Below are 16,487 nucleotides of genomic sequence, written 5' to 3' on the forward strand. Positions count from 1 at the left end.
TGATAATTGCAAATGATTGAAACTTAACAAATATGTTTAAATACATGAGTTCATAATCATTTAAAAATCAATTGGAAACCATTGGAGGATAGAAGTGAACCAACACATTGTTTTGAAAACTGATAAATAAAGGGAATGTGTCGATAAAGAGGTATTAAAAAGTCCTGTACCCCATGCCATGAACTAGCAGAGGTTCAGGTCCTGGCTGGTTACCTCTGAGGGTGTTGGGGAGGCACTGTTTCTACTGAAGCGGTCCTCTCTGTCATACGCTTTTCCTTCTCCACAGTTGCTTACTACTCCCAGACCCTGGCTCCCACATCTGCCATCTTCCTTCCACATGTCTTCAGCCCATGCTGACTATAGCCTGCTTCTTTTCCCCAACACAACACTCTACAAGCCAGTTCCATTTGAGAGACTTTAATTGAATTTAGGGAAAATAGTGGCAAAAGGAAGACCAGAAAACAAACTAATTAAAACCGAATAACAGACATCTCTGTTTCCAAGTTCTTTGATTACACTCACTTCTTGGGGGCTTCTTCCTTCTTTTTGCAGATTCTTGCTGCTGCCATCCATATAGCTCAGGTCTCCCCTTCTTTTACCTCCTTTCAAATGTCCCTGAAAACCCCCTTTCCAGCCATCAGAAGCCTCTACCAGCCTCTTGAAACTTTCTAAAGCTTTTTTATTTTTTAAGGTAAACAAGTTAACCCTTCCTTGATTAAAAATCTCTCTATCCATATTATGTCCTGAAGAACTTGACTTATATAATAGAACATGCCCATTTAAATTGCTTTCTCTGAAGCAAAAGAAATGTTTCTTACTAATTGAAATTCTGGCATCTTGTTGGTTCATCTGACTCAAACTGCAGTTGGATTTTTTTTAATCTTCTCATTATAATGAAAAGTCTCTAAAAATTTTAAAGGTTTAATTTCAAGTGCTTGTTGATGCTATTAATCAAAGATGCATTAAGTATACATTTAAAACAAACTCTATTAATCAGCTTGCCAATTATTTTTTTATTTGAGTGGTTATTTCCCCCACAGGCACCAGCCATCAGTTACTTTTCATCCCAAAACAGATCTTTTGAGCCTTGTTCATTGCACTATTATTCTATGATCTTCAAAAACAGACTGTTGCTTTGTTTGGGAAAAAATCTAATTATAGTAGTTAAATAAACTGGAATTAATTAAGTTGTGGATACTTGACATTTATAGTTAATTAGCCATATCTACTATAAAAAAAGAAAATTGAGCCTTTTATCTCTGTGTTTTATCAACCGTGCTGAAAATCAATAGCATTTCTAGAAAAGGGGAAAGGGTGTTCCAAAGTTTGAAGCCTGTTTGACCCAGAGGAAAACACAGGACAGTGTTAAATTATGGCTAGAAATTTCTCAGTCAGCCGGAAAGAGTCCTCTGGAAAAAAGTCATGGGCTTCTAAATGTCCAGAGAGAGACTTTGGAGGTAGCCTAATGTGGGAATTTTTGTACAGAAAACTTGCTAAACCAAAGAAAGGCGGGCTTTCCTCAGAGCTTAACTGCCAAGTCCTCATTCCTCAATAGCCCCTCACTTTTCATTTTATTCCTCTGTGTCCAGCATGGACAACATCAGCCACAGCCAGAGACAAGTTTCCAAGAGCCTGCATGAGGTCTGCTGCAGGTACACAAGGTCCATGATTCTCCAGACTTTCTATTCCACTCCCTGTGAGTGGAGAGGATAATCTATAAGGGAGTGCATTCATAGTTTCATCGTGTATGTATTAGTTCACAAAAGTGGAAAAAACATGAAAAGATGAGGGACTTCTGTTTTATTTTTGTGACTCTATAAATAAACTTTAAACTGCCTTCCAGGAAGGCTGGGTGCACTTCATATTTCCATCAGCAAGGTATGAGATTGTGCTTCTCCCTAAAGTTATATTGATGTTATAGCTCTTTTTTACAGTTTTCCAATATGAAGGGTATAATGTTTCTCTGTTAGGTTAATTTGCATTTCCCAGATAACTAGTGAATTTGCATCTTTTCATATGTCTATTGACCATTTGGCAGCATCCATTAGAGTTTACATTATATATTCTTGATGTACTGGTTCCATTCCTGGAAATACATCCCAAAGTAATAACACACACCATGTAAATACTTACATTTACAGAAGCATTATCCACAGCTAAAAAATGAATATAATGTCAATGTTTATTAATAGAAAAATGGCTGGCTATATTATGATACATCTACATGATGAAATATCATACAGGCATGGAAAAAAGTACAAATTAGAGCTATACCAGATGCCATGTAAGGATTTCCTTGTAGTGCTATTGAATGAGTAAAGTAAGAAGCAGAAAGTAAGTACAACATAATTTCATTTTTGGAATGCAGTACCATCCTTAGACCAGGGCAAGATCCATTGTCCTGGGCCTTGTGATTTAAAAGGCTTTAGTCTGGCCTCTTTCCAGGTGTACCCTCTCCACAGAGTGGGTATATGCAAGGCTCAGGGGACATGCCTACCTACAAACCCTATCCCTCCATTCAGACTTTGAGACCCTGTAATTTCTTGCCCAAACAACACTAAACCCAGTTTCAAGGTCTGTATGGAGAAGTTCCCTTGGTCTTTCCTCTCAAAAGTGACTGTTATGTTATGCACCCCTAGGCATAAAAGGAGGATATGGATAGAGCTTAGACTTGTAGGTTGGAGTTTCCATGGATGTGGGCACAAGGTCCCTTTCTATGTGGGATTGGATCAGGGGAAGAAGAAAAAGGGGTAGACCAAAGGCTGAGGGCCTCCATTTGTATTGTCACTACAGTCCTACGAATATGAAGAACAAGCCACCTGCAGATATGGTGCATTAGACCAATAACCAGGACACCCTGAGCCAGTGTGGCTGGGAAGATATTTAATGTTACTTCCCAGGAGGTGTCAAGTTCTGCTCAAAGGTATGGTTCTTTTCTGTTAAGTCTTCAGATAGAAGAAATTGTTCCCAGCAGAGTGTCTTTAGAACATTGCACACTGAAAACATGCAACTCCAGAGAGGATTTGTTGTCCATCCAAAGATGAAGCAGACACAGAGCTGTGTCAGCATCTATACAGTTAGTTTTTCCTAGAGCCACAGGCATAACCCCAACACAGATGATAAGCAACACAGAGCAGATGTTTCAGAGCAGACCAGATCTGTGAGGCTGAGAAATGCACAAGAGAGTTCAGCTCAGCCCCAGAGCATGACCTGATTAAAGACTGGAGATGCTTATCAGAATCTGTAAGATCTTTCTATTTAGTAACATGCATGTTTTCTCAACATAAGGCACAGATTTCTCATACCAGACAATAATTCATGTGTCAGTGAACCATTGCATGTGTGTTTCTACATGGATACCTGGATACAGTGATTCCTGTACAAAGATAAGAGTCAAAATTTGGGCGAAGAGTGAGAAAATCCAGATAAAGAATACCCCTTCCAGATTCAATTTTAATAAGATCTTTTTTCTCTCTGGATTTTTATGTTTTACATAAAAACTTGTTAAAGTTCCATGGAAAAAGATGTCCCTCAATATCTTGTGTCTTGCCCAAATGCTCCAGACATTTGTTTGTGCTTACAGATGTTGAAAGTATTTAAAATTATCATGTAACCATAAAGTGTTTTAGTTGGAATGAGCCTTTTAGTTGCATGATTTTTCAAAGTTTTAAAAAATCCCTACCCAAAGCAAAAATAAAACAGGTAAAATTCGGGTGATCTATTTACATTAGAGCTAGGGATTTCTATCTCCACTTACTGGCTCCTCCTGCCCCACCCCTCATAGAAACTTCTGGATTGAAAATGAACATTGTTACTAAATCCTTGTACTCCTTTGAGCCAAGTTTAAGTACTATCGAATTCCTTCTTATTTTAAATAATTTGAGTCCTTAGAGGTTAATGCTTGGAAAAAGGAAAGATTTATTATTGTTCAAAGTATACAAAATATTAGGATATAAAATAATGATAGCAAGAATGGCCAGTACTTTATGAGCACTATAGGGTAAGTACTGTGCTAAGCATCTTACCTCTGTTACCTCATATAACCCTCTTAACAACCCTGTGAGATAGATGCTAATATTATCCCCATTTTCAGATGAGGAAACTAAGGCTTCAAGATCCAACAAGTGGAGAAGCCTGAGTTCAGATCTATGAACTGCAATGCCAGAATCTTAACCTCTACTGTCTACAGCAGGGTTTCTCAACTGTGACACCACTAACATTTGGAATCAGATGATTCGCTGTTCCACAGAGCTTTCCTGTGCATTGTGGGATGTTTAGCAGTATCCCTGGCCTCTCTCTACCCACTAGATGCCAATAACATCCCTTCAGTCATAGTGATCAAAAATGTCTCCAGACTTTACCAAATGTCCCCTGGAAAGCAAAATTGCCCTCAGTTGAGAAACACTAGTCAACAGATAGACTAAGTATTCATAAAATTCTATCTTCACATGGCTGCCCAAATGGATCTATGATATATACCAGCTAAATAGCTGATAGTGACTATGGTGTGGAGCCCTCTATCAGCTATTTAGTCCAGGTGTCTCACCCACAATAATTTATTTTGGCAAAATTATATCCAATATGGGACAGTTCCAGATTTGGGGAGCCTGGCGATAATTCAGTTTGGGGGTTCATTTTAGAAGAAGGGATAGAAAACTTTAATGAACACAAAAATTAGGTACAGAGTCTTGGAAATAAGCATGTAAGTGAGGGGCCCCCAAGCTTAAGTTTTATTTGCTTTACAATAGATTTGCCTCTGTTCATGCAGGAAAAGTCTTAGAATTCTGCCTCTTTTGTTCACACATAGAAAGACTATGTTTAGTGTAACCATTTAGCATTCTTCCTCACTCAGGCAGCATAACTGTTTTTTCTTTTATGATGGTCTTGTTATATCAGATGATGAAAGCTTCCTTGTTGCATCTTGTCCAAAAATATGCTATCTAAATTATGGAAGGAATTTTTCTTGCTTAGTAGCAATTTAATACAGCTGGTGGAAAGTAAAATGAAGTAAATTCTTGAAAAGGTGAGTTTTGTTTCCTGATGAAAATCATACTGCAGGTTTAAAGGAGCCAACTTTCTGACTATTAAGAATTATGTTTCACTGCCATGCTCATAAAGTGTCTTGCAGAAGTTTTGTAATCAATAACCTTTCCTTCACTTTATTAAGTACAGAAATCGAGTGGGTGGAAATATCAACTTGATAAACCTCAGCTATAATTTAATTTGCCTTCTTTAAAATTTCTCACTCAGCAGGAAAGAGTAAAAAATGTGGTAAAAACATTAGGAGAAAGAGTGGATTATGGTAATGAGGAAAGGCAGTCTGTCCCATAATGCCCAACTCACGCCGTTAATATGATTCATACTTTATTATTTTTATTTATTTATTTTTTAAATTAAGTTTATTGGGGTAACATTGGTCAATACAATTATATAATTTTCAGGTGTACATTATCATTTGACATCTATTTATTCTACTGTGTGTTTACCACTCAAAGTCCAGTTTCCTTCAGCTACCATATATTTGATCCCCTTTACCCACTTCACCCTCTCCCAGCCCCCTATATTTGACCTCTTTTACCCCATCTACCTGCCTCCTCCTCTCCCACCCCACTAGTAACCACTAGTCTATAGTCCTCTGGTAACCATTAGTCTGTAGTCCGTGTCCATGAGACTCTGTTTGTTTGTTCTGCTCATTTGTTGCTTTTAGGTTTATATCCCACATATAAGTGATATCATGTGATTTTCAACATTTTCTGTCTGGTTTATTTTGCTTAGCATGATTATCTCGAAGTCCATCCATGTTGTCGCAAATGGCAGTATTTCTTCTCTTCTTATGGCTGAGTAATATTCCATTGTATATATGTACCACAGCTTCCTTAGCCAATCATTTATGGTAGGATACTTCGGTTGCTTCCATGTCCTGGCCACTGTGAATAATACTGCTATGAACATTGGTGTGCAAATATCTTTTTGGATATGAGTTTTCAAGTCTTTGGGGTAAATACTCAGTAGACGGATTGCCGGATCATATGGTAGGTTAATTCTCAGTTTTTTGAGGAATCTCCATACTGTTTTCCATAGTGGCTGTACCAACTTGCAGTCCCGTCAGTAGTGTATGAGGGTTCCTTTTTCTCCGCATCCTCTCCAACATTTGTTATTACTTGTCCTGTTGATTAGAGCTATTCTAACAGGTGTGACATGGTATTTCATTGTGGTTTTGATTTGCATTTCCCTAATAGCTAGCGATGTTGAGCATCTTTTCATATATTTGTTGGCCATTTGTCTTCTAGGGAGAAGTGTCTGTTCAAGTCCTCTACCCATTTTTTGATTGAATCATTTGTTTTGTTGTTGTTGTTGTTGTTATTGAGTTGTATGAGTTCTTTGTATATTTTGGAAATTAGGCCTTTATCGGAGGTGTTGTTTGCAAATATATTTTCCCATTTGGATGGTTCTCTCTTTACCATGTTGATGATTTCTTTTGCTGAGCAAAAGCTTTTTAGTTTGATGTAGTCACAGTCATTTATTTTAGCTTTTACTTCCTTGCTTTTGAGGTCAAATTCATAAAATTTTCTTTAAGTCCAAGGTCCTTGAGCTTACTTCCCGTGTTTTCTTCTATGCATTTTATTATTTCAGGTCTTATTGTTCCAGGTCCTTAATCCATTTTGAGTTAATTTTGGTGTGTGGTGGTAGACAACAGTCTAGTTTCATTCTTTTGCAGGCAGCTTTCCAGTTTTCCCAGCACCATTAATTGAAGAGGCTTTCCTTTCTCCACTGTATGTTTTTGGCTTCTTTGTCAATAATTAATTGCCTATATAAATATGGATTTACTTCCGGACTCTTGATTCTGTTCCACTGGTCAGTGTGTCTGTTTTGCTGCCAATACCATGCTGTTTTGATTACTGTCGCTTTGTAGGATAATTTGAAGTCAGGCAGAGTGATGTCTCCAGCCTCACTTTTTTTCTCAGGATGTTTTTTTGCAATTTGGGGTCTTTTGTGCTTCCATACAAATATGGTGATTTTTTGTTCTATTTCTTTAAAAAATGCTAATGAGATTTTGATGGGGATTGCATTAAATCTGTATAATGCTTTGGGTAACATGATCATTTTAACTATGTTGATTCTTCCAATCCAAGAACACGAAATATTTTTTCCATTTCTTTGTATCTTCTTTGATTTCTTTTAATAGGGTCTTGTAGTTTTCATTATATAGGTCTTTCACATATTTTGTTAAATTTATTCTTAGATATTTTATTCTTTTTGTTGCAATTGCAAAAGGAGTTATTTTTTTCCACTTCTTTTTCTGACACTTCATTATTAGAGTATAGGAAAGCTATGGATATTTGAACACTGATTTTATATCCAGAGACTTTACTGTATTTGCTTATTGTTTCTAGGAGTGTTCTTGTGGAGTCTTTAGGGTTTCCTATATAGAGAATCATGTCATCTGTAAATAGTGACAGTTTGACTTCTTCATTTCCTATTTGGATGCCTTTTATATCTTTCTCTTGCCTGATTGCACTCGCTAGGACCTCCAATGTTATATTGAATAACAGTGGCCATATTAGACAGCTTTGCCTTGTTCCTGATCTTAGAGGGAAGGTTTTTAGTTTTTCACCATTCAGTATAATGTTAGCTGAGGGTTCGTCATGTATGGCCTTTATTATGTTAAGATACTTTCCTTCTATATCAATTTTGTGAAGTATTTTGATCATAAATGGATGCTGTATCTTGTCGAAGGCTTTTTCTGCATCTATTGATGTGATCACGATTCTTATTTTTTAATTTGTTTATATGGTGTATTACATTAATTGATTTGCGTATGTTGAACCATCCCTGTGCCTCTGGGATAAAGCCCACTTGATCGTGGTGTATAATCTTTTTAATATGTTACTATATTTTGTTTGCTAGTATCTTATTTAGGATTTTTGCATCTTTGTTCATGAGAGATATTGGTCTGTAGTTTTCTCTTTTTGGGTTATCTTTACCAGGTATTGGTATCAGAGTAATATTGGCCTCATAAAATATGTTGGTGAGTATTTCTTCTTCAATTTTTTGAAAGAGTTTGAGGAGAATAGGTATTAAATCTTCTTTGAAAGTTTGGTAGAATTCACTGGTGAAGCCATCTGGTCCTGAACTTTTACTTTTTGGTAGGTTTTTGATGACTGTTTCAATTTCCATACTGCTGATTGGTCTATTTGGATTTTCCAGTTCTTCGTGATTCAGTCTAAGAAGGTTGCATTTTTCTAAGTACTGGTCCATTTCTTCTAGGTTATTACATTTGGTATTATATATTTTTCATAGTATTCTTTTAGGATCCTTTGTATTTCTGCGATCTCAGTTGTAATTTCCCCTCTTTCATCCCTGATTTTGTTTATTTGTGTCCTTTCTCTTTTTTCTTTAGTGAGTCTAGCCAGGGGTTTGTCGATTTTATTAACCTTGTCAAAGAACCAGCTCTTTGTTGCATTTAATTTTTCTATCATTTTTTTTGTTTACAATTTCATTTATTTCTGAAATTTTGATGATTTTTTTCCTTCTTCTGACTTTAGACTTCATTTGTTCTTCTTTTTCAAGTTTTTTAAGATGAAGCATTAAGTTGTTTATTTGGGCTCATTCTTATTTTTGGAGATAGGCCTGTAATGATATAAACTTTCCTCTTATGACCACTTTTGTCGTGTCCCAAAAGTTTTGATATGTTGTACTATCATTTTCATTGATTTCTATGTATCTCTTTATCTCTGTTTTTATTTCTTCTCTGACCCAGTTATTCTTCAGTAACATGTTGTTTAATCTCCATGTATTTGTGGTTCTTCCTGATTTCTTTTTGCAGTTGATCTCCAGTTTCAAAGCATTATGATCAGAGAATATGGTTGGTATAATTTCTACTCTCTTATATTTGTTGAGGCTATCTCTGTGTCCCAGTAGGTGGTCAATCCTTGAGAATGTTCCATGTGCACTAGAGAAGAATGTATAAGAAGCTGTTTTGGGATGGAAGGCTCTGTAAATGTCAATTATGTCCAGTTGGTCTAATGTGTCATTTAAGGATGTTATTTCCTTATTGATTTTTTGTTTGGATGATCTGTCTATATCTGACAGTGGGATATTTAGGTCCCCTACTATGATATTGTTTTGGTCTGTTTCTCCCTTTAGTTCTATTAGTAATTGCTTTACATATTTTGAGGCCCCCTGATTGGGAGCATAGATATTAATAAGTATTATGTCTTCTTGGTGCATGATTCCCTTTATCATTATGAAGTGTCCCTCAGTATCTTTCTTTACCTTTTTTATTTTGAAGTCTATTTCATCCGATATTAGTGCCGCTACTCCCGCTTTTCTCTGAATGCCATTTTCTTGAAATATCGTTGTCCACCCTTTCACTATATTTGTCTTTGGAGTTGAGATGTGTCTCCTGGAGGCAGCATATGGTTGGGTTTTGTTTTTTGATCCATTCTGCAACTCTGCCATTTTATTGGTGAGTTCAGTCCATTTACATTTAGGGTGATTATTGAAATCTGAGGTCTTCTTATACCTATTTTATCTTTTGCTTTCTGGTAGCTCAGTGTTTCCATTGCTTCTTTGTCCTTGTGCTTCTGTTTTCTTTATTTTGGTTGTCTTTTGTGGGTTTTCCCTCTGGTCCTTCTTGTTTTATGTTATATACTTCGGTTCTGAATCTTTGGCATGTGCTTACCATTATGAATATGTGAAGGATAGTTATATATATACACTGTCGTCCATTTTCTTCTGTGCATGCCTTATCTCCATTCCCCTTTGTGAATTTGGATCTTTGAATACCCCCGTTTTCAGTCATTGTTATCTCATTTTGTTCCTATGTATGCTGAACGTTCATCACTATCTTGTTATAACAATTCTCTTCTTATTATTTAAGCTTATAATGCCCTGTTCTTAGTAAGGGTTGCACTCCTCTGCTTCTATTTGCCTAATAGTCTCTTTACTCCTAATTATGTTTTGTTTGTTTGTTTGTTTGTTTTTGTTTTCATCATTTTGTTTTAAGTAAGCTAACCTCCTTCAATATTTCCCGTAGTGCAAACCTCATAGTGGAGAATTCCCTCAATTTTTGTATGTCTGGAAAAGTCTTAATTTCTCCTTCATATCTAAAGGAGAGCTTAGCTAGATACATTATTCTAGGCTGGTAGTTCCTTTAACTTAATAGCTTAACTATAGATTCCATTCCTTTCTGGCTTATAAGGTTTGGGCTGAGAAGTCCAAGGATAATCTAATGGGTTTACCTTTATAAGTTACCGGTTTTTTTCCTCCCTGGCTGCCTTGAGAATTCTGTCTTTGTCGCTGATTTTTGATAATTTTAATACAATGTGTCTTGGTAAAGGCCTTTTTGGGTTGAGATAATTGGGTGTTCTGTTGACTTCTTGAATTCCAAGTTCTAGCTCATTCCCTGTCTTTGGAAAATTCTCATCAACAATTTGTCTGAAAATGCTTTCTAATCCCTGTTCCTTTTCTTTGCCTTCGATAATGTCCATTTTCTTATGTTTCCTTTCCTGATGGTATCAGCTAGTCCTTGAATTTCTCTTTCATTATTTTTCATTCTTCGGTTTCTCTCTTCTTCCTTCTGATTTATTCCTAGATTACTGTCTTCAATATCACTGATCCTTTCCTCCATTTGGTCAACTCTATTTCCCAAGCTTGCTATTTTATTTTTCAACTCTTGCAGTGTGTTCTTCATGTCCAGAAGTTCTATTTGGTTCTTTTTGAGGGTTTCAATCTCCTTGCTCTGCTCATCTAGTTGTTTTTTCAATTCCTGAAATTGTTGATTTGAATTGTTTTGGATTTCATTGAGTCTTTTCAGAGGTACTATCTTGAATTCTCTGTCATTTAAGTCGCATATTTCTATGTCTGTAAGCTTATTTTCTGGAGATTTTTCTCTTTCTTTCTGAGATGTCTTGTCATCTTGGTTGTTCATGGTGTTTAATGGACTATTTCTCCACCTGGGCATTAATGGAAATGTATTCTGATTTTTTTCCAGAAAGAAGATTTATTTTATAAAGGTCTCTCTTTAGCCTATTGCAAAGAAGGCACTTTCCTTTTGGTTTCCAGTAGGTGGTGTCTAAGTCTCTTGGATCCCTACTTTATAAAAGCTTTAAAAATGCGTTTTTATTTTCTGGTAGATATTTAATCACACTTGCCACTCTCAGTTTCAGTCCCTGTCAGTGTTAGCAGCCATGTTTTTCCCGAATCTTGATTCATACTTTAATTTGTGATCTGAAGAGAGGTAGCAGATTGTTCTAGAAGCCCCTCCCTACCCAGCAGGTTCTGCTACTTCCTAATTAAGAAAAAAAACCATACGCTTTTCCCCTCCTCTGCTTCACGTCATGCTCCATCTTCTTTCCATTTCTGCTTTGGGAAAAAACTGAAAGCATCATGCTGCAAGATCACAGCAATCAAGTAATTCATCTCCCTCTCCCCTTTTCCCTTTGTATCCTCTGAGAACAACTCGTAGTAGAAGCTAAATACTTGCCGATTTCTAAAAGTTTACAGAAAACTCTCTTAAGAGATCCCTTGTTACTACTCCACAACTTTAGACAGTGGAACTCTTTGCCAACCCCTTTGCCAACCAGGGCATCTGCCCCCCGGCTGCTGGGAGTATTGTTGGATAATACCATGCACAGGTGCTCCCTTCTCCAGAAAACTGCCCTTGGTCAAAGGTACATTTATTTTCCCAGACTGACATAACAAACTACCACAGACTAGGTAGCTTAAATAACAGAAATTTATCTCCTTAAATTCTGGAGGCTAGAAGTCTGAGATCAAGGTGTTGACAACATTGGTTTTATTTTGAGACCTCTCTCCTTGGCTTGTAAAAAATCATCTTCTGGAGTCTTCCATAGTCTTCTCTCTGTGTGTGTCTGTGTCCAAATTCCCTCTCTTTATAATGACACCAGTTACATTAGAACTCACCCTAATGACCTCTTTTTAACTTAGTTATCTCTTTAAATACCTTCTCTGCAAATACAGTCACTTTCTGAGGTACTGAAGATTAAGACTTCAACATAAAAATTTAGGGGAGACATAATTTAGCCAATAACAAAAGGGCATCATGGCTGCCCAATCCTCAGCTTCCCACAGTGAATGGCTGACACAGGGTTCAAAAGGCCAGCGTTCTTGCCTCAAGGTCAGATCAAATCTGTAGTGAATCTGTGCTCCAGCACTTCCCTTGGGATGAGGCTAAATCTTATCTGTACCTGAAACCACATCTTTGCTTAGTTTTTATTTCCTATCCTCTCCTGCTCTCCTCGCTTCCTTTCTCCTGAGAGCTCTTCCCCAACAAATCACTTTCACAAGAATAGGCATCTTAGGATATGCTTCTAGAGAACTTTAGAAGCTTATTCTTTTAGCACAGAATCTTAGAATCCAGGAGACCCACTTTCTAGCGATGGTTCAGCTTACTGTTTAACCTTGGAGAATCTGAGCATTATTTTCCTCACCTGTAAAATTACAATGACCTCTAATCAGATGACCTCTAAAGTTCTTGCCAGCTCCTACAGCCATTTGTCTCCCACTAGCTAGGATAGTACCCCCATATTTCTGTTGTAACTAATATATACACTGTAAACTTATCTCTATAGAATGGGAATTCTTAGCTGACACCAAGAATCTTTTTCTTATATTTTCTTCTATTCTAAGTGGTTAAGCAAGAGAGATGATAAGCATCTACATAAAAGCTGCCACCAAGGTTGTCACCATAGAGTCTCCCAGAACTTTCCTGTCTTGAGCAGACTTTGAGTAGGAGAATTTTATATACTCAAATCAGTAACCAGAAAAAGGAATCCTTTAAAAACTATTAAAGTGCCAAGTAAGAATAGCAAAGAAACATTTTTCAATTAACCCATTAAACCAATCACTTTCCCCCATCTGACAGTTGAACAAATCATCTAGACAACTAGGAAAAGTTTTGTATTTCATCAAAACTAAAAAGTTAGTAATAGCGTACCATCATTTTATGTATCACTCAAGGAAAAAACCCCACCAATACCCATTCAGAAATGATGTATTCTATCAGTTAGAATTGTTTATTTTAAAGTAATTTTTTTAGCCCTATTGAAGTTTTTTTATCCCTGTAATGTATTAGATTCATTTAAGCACATGTTTTTTTTATCATCTATCATTCTCATGCAATAAAAAAGGAAAGTATACAGGAAAAATACAGATAAGATTGTTTAAAGTATTCTTAAGACTTCTTCACATTTGGAGTTTAATTCTGAATCACTTAGGTCTCCATTTTACCAGAGATGGTATTGATATTATCTTTTGTGCCAAGGGCATTGGCATTAAAGCACTTCCTGAAAATGCGTGCACCATTATTGTCTACAGGATTTTCTTCCTAGATACTGACACCATATTATAAGGTTTTAAAGTTTTTTGTGTGTTTTTTTTTGTTTTTTTACTTTTCATTATAAAGATTTTTGAGGCAGAGGCCTGCTAGGAGCCAAGATGGCTTACAGATGTTCCCCAGGCCGCAGTTGGCAACTTATCATTATCTGAGTGGGTGTTTTTCAAGGGGCTGTGGCTAGTGTCCTCTCCATTGCCAAGGCCTGGCATCAAAATGTTAGAGGCTATACCTACAGTGAAGATTTTGAAGATGATGATCTCTATGGCCAGTCTGTAGAGGATGATTATTGTATTTCACCATCAACAGCTACTCAGTTTATTTACTCACAACATGACAAACAGGTTGTTGAGTCTGTAGAAGACTATGATTAGGAAGATCTGAAAGAATTCTCCAATTCTCTTTTGAACCATCAGCTAAGTGGAACTGGTCAAGCTCGTCTTTATTCATGCTTTGATCACACAAGAGATGTACTTGGAGATGCTGTGCCAGATGACGTATTGACCGAAGAAATTCTGAAGAACAAGTTTGATGTGCAGAAGTCTTTGTCATTGGTCCTGGAACAAAATAAAATGCAGAATTTGAAGGTCAAGAGTGAGGGAGCAATTACTACAGAAAAGATAGCAAAAATTAAGGAGTCTTATTATCTTACTCTGAAGTTTCAGCTGATAATGTTCAAGAGTCTTGTCCACAGTCTGCAAAGCGTTAGGACTGCAGTAACAAACCATTTGATTTTTCCAGTCTAGTAGTAAAACATGGATTTATCATAATTTCTCATTTGTACCAAGTCACTATTTACTCCATTAAAAAAACAAAAACAAAAACAAAAACAAAAAAAACAACTTGACAGACCACAGGTAAAAAGAAACTAAAATCATGTAAGTTAACGAAAGAGCTATCACTAGCTGACCTAGATTGATGATATGCCAGGAGATCATTATAAAAGTCAGCCATCAACGAGATTATCATCTACAGATAGTTTAGAAAGTCCACTTTTAAAGAGTCTAGATACTGATTCGTAAAGATCTTGTTTCTGAATGTTTCCAAAGATGATTCTGCATTCAAAGAATACCAGATTTAAAAATCATTAATGATAAAGAACACAACACCTAATAACTCTTTATTTATTCAAAATAATTAATTTACTTGATTTATAAGACATTACAATACAATACAGTTTAGGAAATTTAAATAATTCTTTGCTCCTGAGTAGCTCATTGGAAAACATGGCCCTTGATGATTTAAATGCTTATAAAATGACTGAACTTGGTGGTGTTTCTTCAGTTGAACAAAGCTCAAAGAATTACATTTCAAAAAATAAGAATTTGCAGTTTTGCCAGTATGAAAGTTCATTCCTAACTGAACTGTTTCAGGACCACAGAGAAAACAATCCAAGCCAATGTTTTACTTTACCTGATCTTTGTAACCAGTCACCTGCCAGTTTCACAGATCTAAGTTTGGGATCCTTTCCCCTGTCACAACTAGCAAATCAATATCAATCTTTGACTGGTATCAAAATTAACAGGATCTCTATGATATTTGGCATTTCATAAAGCTTCTCCTACAAGAGACCTTGAGGATTTGTCACTTTCAGATTTGATTGCAGGAATGATTGATACAGACAATTCTCAGATTAAGAAAGATTCCTTTAAGCTCAGTTTATCTGGAATAGATTCAAATATTGATCCTAGTGTCCTTATAAAAACCCCAGATTTTGTTCTAAAACCTGTAGTAGACCAATCAGTTGCTCCAACATCAGAAATTAAAATTCTAAGTTCAAAGCTAGGAAAAATTTCATTTCTGCCAACGATAATAAGAAAAACAACAAAGGCTCTCTGAGTAGGAAACCACCTTTTTCTCTGTCTTGGACCAAGGCCATCGCTGCTAAAACTTCAATTTTTGCTTCAATACTGCGTCTTTGTTACCCAGTGAAAAGCTACAAGTGATGCACCCTTGGCCTCTACAAGAACTTCATTTGTAGTAGACAACTTCAAGATGTAAAAAATAAAGAAATAAGTCCTCTAATAGCAATAGCACTATTTAACTTCAAATCAGCATCTCTTGATGATCATAAAAGCTAATCAAAACAAAGTTTTTATTAGAGAATACTAACAAAAGGAAAATTTGATACTGTTGTAAAGCTTTTTATTTTAAACTTATTTAAAGTTTTTACAGGATTACTTTATATAATGGGATTTAAGTTGTGATTTTTATATTAAAGTTGTCAGTTGATAACTTTAGTTAGTATGCATTTTTTTGCACTGAAATTTTTTTTATTCTCTCCCTTTTTTAGTGATAACTGGTTTTATTTAAGTTGATCATCTATAATGAGTGTATGTTTACAAAGTACATATGGAAACTTGGTAGTATGAAATTAAACCTCAGATATAGGATTTTTGTTTGAAGAATTCAACTTTTTAATAATGATATGTTTTCTTTTATAAAACCTTTCTGTGCTTTATTCTTAAATGAAATGCCACCACTTAGGATTATTATAGTTTAGTGATGAAGATTTTTCTTATATGGGTATAGCATAGCTGGGACATACTTATATTTTAAAATATTAGTGATGTCAGTTCCAGTTTCATTATTTTTTTGTAGGTGAATATTAAAATTTTTCTATTAGAAAATCTTAAATGTTCTGACTTTTAAGAATATCGTAGAGGTTGTTGAAATATATTTTTGAAGAAATCCTTTAAGGGACCATGTAAATATTAAAGTTGGATTAATACATAAAATATTTTTATACTTTTTCAAAACCATTTGCCCTAAATGCACATTTTAAAATAAATATATAGAAAGTGGTTTTTAAAAGAATTTTGAACCAATACAAAAACATCCCAATAGAACAATGAACCATACTCCTATGTATCCATCACTCAACCACCACCATTCCCGCCCACACTGTCATCCACTTTCTCCCCTTCCATAAAATTTTCAAACACGTGTCTGCCATATCATTTCATATGACATGCCATTCTGACACATGTCTGAATATCATTCATCTATATAGCTTTCAGAGTGCCTCTTTAAAAGATAGGCTTATTTTTAATATGACAATACCATTTCAAACACAAAGAAAAATGAATGATTTCCTAGCATCATTGAACATCCAGACAATGTTCGAATT

At 35.7% G+C, this 16,487-nt stretch overlaps 2 pseudogenes; one reads left to right on the forward strand and one right to left on the reverse strand.

The window, feature by feature from the left end:
* The window catches only part of LOC120611966 (60S ribosomal protein L23a-like), a 34,177-nt pseudogene extending 33,838 nt beyond the window's left edge, over window positions 1-339 (reverse strand).
* Window positions 340-1,590: 1,251 nt separating this feature from the next.
* LOC120611968 (uncharacterized) lies at window positions 1,591-15,469 on the forward strand (annotated as a pseudogene).
* Window positions 15,470-16,487: the final 1,018 nt, after the last annotated feature.

The sequence above is a fragment of the Pteropus medius genome, unplaced genomic scaffold (assembly GCF_902729225.1).
Source record: "Pteropus medius unplaced genomic scaffold, Ma_sr-lr_union100, whole genome shotgun sequence".
Lineage (NCBI taxonomy): Eukaryota > Metazoa > Chordata > Mammalia > Chiroptera > Pteropodidae > Pteropus > Pteropus medius.